Raw genomic sequence first — 4,639 nt, 5'->3', positions numbered from 1 at the left:
GACAAAGCACTAATATCCAGAATCTATAAGAAACTCGATTCAACAAGAAAAAAAAATAAATAACCCCATTAAAAAGTGGGCAAATGCCATGAACAGACGTTTTTCAAAAGAAGACATGCAAGCATCCAACAAACATAAAAATGCTCAACATCGCTAATCATCAGAGATACACAAATTAAAACCAAGATGAGATGACATCTCACACTAGTCAAAATGTCTATTATTAAAAATTCAAAAACAACATACTTTGTCAAGGATGTGGAGAAAAAGAAATGTTATACCCTATTCATGATACTTTTTCTAAATAAAAACACTAAATATAAAAAATTATTTTTATTAATTTTGTATTATGATTATACATGCGTGCATGTGGTATTCTTTTCAAAGTACATTGAAACAATTGTCTAACATATTCTCTGTTATCATAATTGGTGTTGTCAGAAGAAAAAGTGGGTGGCTGTTAATTTAATGATAATATGGAGGAAGTTACTAGATTTCACCATCTCTCATTCCATATAAATTTATTATTTATTATTTAAATCAGAAACGTTTTCTTGTCTAATAAAAAACAAATATTCTCAAAGATGATCTACTTAGCAAATAATGTTATTGCAGAGCTAGCCATGATGAAGCCAGAATGAGATTGCTATAGGTTAGTTACTTGGAAGACGAAGGCAATACCTTGTGCAAAGGAGGCATTAACCTGAAGAATCAAAATTGCATGGCAGAGGCAATGCAAGCATTCATTTCCCGACTCTGCTTTCCTTCTCCAGAGTCTCTTATTTTTAGGAGAGCCATGTTTCTAAATCTAGGCACAGAATGTAGGCAAAGGTGAAGAATCCCCTTCCCAGTCTCTCATATATTTGAGAATATAGGTTAATTGAATATCCTCACTTGATCTACTATGTGAGCAAAGAGATCAGATTTTGTGAGTTCTTCCTCCCTTCTTCCTGATTCCCTCTCTTCCTCTCTTCTTTTCTGGTTTGTTTCCTTGTTTCTTTCATTTCTTATTCCTTTCTCCTTATTCTCCTGTTTCTTCATCTTCTTCACTTGTCTCACTCTCCCCTTTTGTTTATTTACTTTATTTAACTTTTTGAAATGGTCTTCAGTACTCAAAGATGTCTGGATGGCCAAGTGGTTGTCTCCACAGAACATATTTATATCTAGATGCCTCCATGTTTGATCATCTACCTGAAATTGTAAGGGGGGGAATACATTTTCTTATGAATTGCTAGGATTATGAATGATGTTCCTATACCAAAAGACCAATTAACAAAAGTATACAAATTACTTGATTATAACTTTTAAATGATATGGGAGTTTTGAGAAATGAAGACCTCAAGAAATAGAAAAACGTGTATTTTTATGTTTAGATTTAATTAATAGTGGACGGTTGTGGAGGAATATGATTGGAAGACAAAAGTGTATGATATAATGGTAATGAACTAGGGGTAACTTGGCAAAGCCCGTTTGTTCAGGTTCTTCTTTGTATCCCTGTGTGTTCAGAGATAAGGATATTCCTTGCCTCTAGGTATAGGGAGGGCACCTCTTAAATAAAAGTCTTATGACCTACTTCAGGAAAATGTCAGATAATCCTTTGTAGTTTTTATGACCTGCTTCAGGGAAGAAGGGCAGGGAAAAGTGAAAGACTGGGCTTGCTTCTGCTATTTTCTCAAATGACAAGATGCCATACTTTGGGGTAGCATGTACTGAAGCCCATCACTGTGTTGAAATTTATAAAAACTAGGAGTCATTAAATAGGAAATATGTATTTTCTGAATATTTTTAAGATAGAATACTTAATTTTTTGTTTCCAGCAGTATCAGTTGCAGAAAGTTTATTCTGTATGAAAATATTTTCATAATGTTTTATTTTTCCAATATTTTTACAGCAGGTAATCTGAAGATGTTGTAAGAATATCAGTTGTCCTAAAATTTTAATGCAATAATTATGTGATCCCCGACATAGTGAGAAGACAGTCTTTTGTAGAGTTCTTCCAAGTTATTAGTTTAGTGAGATAATCATTTAACTCTTACAATAAACTGTAATTTTACTGCTGGTTTCAGTTGTAACCTACTGCCTTATTGGGTATTTTCACCTGCTTCTGTACCAGCCCCTCTGACTAAGCATGTTTTAACATTTTTTCTGTATGAGTCATCTGGCTTAGGTTTTCTAATATATGGAATAAATAAATTATCTTACTGATTTTCAGTCTTTTTCCTAGCTTTTAGGTTATATGTAGTTTTATTTTGGTTTTAGTCTGTTCTGCCCAAAGACATGCTCCTCATGATTTTCTTCTTTAAATAACACCATGAATTTATTCAGGTATTCACATTTAAAATTTCAAATTTTCTCCATCCACACTCTTACACAAAAAACCCTATGCATTCTGTTCTTTTTAATGTCCTTTCCTTTCACCTTCATTCTATTCTCATATTTGTCATGTCAATTTAGATCCTCATTAATTTGATTCTGAATTCGTTGCATAGATTTCTAATTATACGCCTTTCGAGGGTCTTCCTTATTCTCACTAATCTGCCGGAACAGATCGAATCATATTCAAATGAATTCAATGACCATCTTTCTCCCCTACCAAATTAACTATAAACGTAATAACATTCTGACATTCGGGATTTCTGCAACTATCTCCAACCCTCACCCTATTGCTTATCACAGAATGACATAAAACTGTACTCCAACTGAATTGAAACTATGCTTTTCCTAAAGAACATCTTTCTTTTGTCCCATGTTGCTTGTTGTTGCTTAGTTTTATTTAGTTTGGTTTCGGCTTTGTTTATCTCAAGAAATTCTGCGTGTGTGTGTGTGTGTTATACACTTTGCTTTCTCTGGAATTTCTTTTCTTTTTCATCAAAAGGTAGGTTTTTTTTTTTCTTTTAATGAAAGTTCCATCCAGTTGCCATGGCAATTTTGTTATCAAAAATAGAAGCTTAAAGGAACCTAGGACCAACTCACCGATTTTTTTGAAAACGAAAACTGAGTACCACATGTTTCAATGATTTGGCAAGGTCACCGTTTACCTGGAGCTACAACAGATAGCCTACCTCATCACAGGGAGACGTATTCAAGTGCTGATTTATTTTATTTTGCTGCATCATAGTGCTTCCCACCTATATTATTGTAGTTACACATTTATTCCTTGAATTATGGTATTTCTGTATTTATAGTTTTCTTCTAAAAGATTATAATCTTGACGGCAAAGAATACAATTCATTTATCTTTCCTATTGCTCTTTAAAATGGAAAAAATATATATATATCAAAACATCTTCAGATCATAAAGTCATAACCAATGATTCCAGTTAATTGAAATACTCATGTGATCACTATGTATATCATCTATACCTGTTATCTATATGTATACTTATACCTATATTTAAATATATATCTACAAATTGTCATCTTTTAAAATAGAATAAAACAGCACATAGCACTCTTTTACCAGAAATATGTTAAAAAACATTGAAATGCATAACTAAAAATTACTTCATATGTTCTTACGTAATTGGAGAACTAATTTTTGTTTAAAGAACATGGCACAAATGAATGAGGTGCTTTGATATTTAATTTAATTATTAGTTGAACCTATTTTACCAGTTCTACATGAAATAAGCATTTGCTTATTGTATTAGTCCATTTTCACACTGCTGTAAAGACCTGAGACTAGGTGATTTACAAAGGAAAGAGGTTTAATTGACTCACAGTTCCACATGGCTACAGAGGCCTCAAGAAACAATCACAGGGGAAGGAGAAGCAGGCACATCTTACATGGTGGCAGGCAAAAGAGAGCAAGCTTATAGGAGGACCTATCAAACACTTATAAAACCATCAGATACTTTGAGCACTCACTAGTTATCACAAGAAAAGCATGGAGGAAACCGCCCCAATGATCCAGTCACCTCCCTTCCTCTAATCTCTACAGGTGGAGATTACAGGTTCCTCGATCAACACATAGGGATTATAATTTGAGAAGAGATTTGGATGGGGACACAGAGCCAAGCTATATAACTCATGGTTAAAATACCTGCCCAGAACCACCTTTGATTTAAAGAAGCCTACATTTGCATGTTGCCTAGATATGTATCTAAAATTCTGTATACAGTTTTTGAAGAAAAGCCTCATTTCTAAGCAAGGTTGTGATTTGACTCTCTGCCTTTATTGAAGCAAAATCTAAACCAACACACACACACATGCACACACACACACACACACAAATATATAAATATTTTTCCATAAACATTTCTGGACAGAGGGCTGAATTCTCACTGTTTTCTTTCATTGCATATATTTTAACAGATATTTAAAAGGCCTATATGTAACTTATTTCCAAAATTTTATTATCTGCCATGCTTAAATATCTTTGATTTTTAAAGAAATATATATTCCAGGCATAATTTAATACTGAATAGTTTATTTTCTTTGAGAAAGTGAATATTATGTAAGGTTGCCGAGAATCACCAGTGGAATTATTATTATTATTATTATTATTATTATTATTATTATTTTTGAGACAGAGTCTTGCTCTGTTGCCCAGGCTGGAATGCAGTGGCACGATCTTGGCTCACTGCAAGCTCCGCCTCCTGGGTTCGTGCCATTCTCCTGCCTCACCCTCCCGAGTAGCT

The sequence above is a fragment of the Symphalangus syndactylus genome, chromosome 12 (genome assembly GCF_028878055.3).
Source record: "Symphalangus syndactylus isolate Jambi chromosome 12, NHGRI_mSymSyn1-v2.1_pri, whole genome shotgun sequence".
Taxonomy (NCBI): domain Eukaryota; kingdom Metazoa; phylum Chordata; class Mammalia; order Primates; family Hylobatidae; genus Symphalangus; species Symphalangus syndactylus.
The sequence above is the reverse complement of the archived record's forward strand: the minus strand, read 5'-3'. Positions refer to the sequence as shown.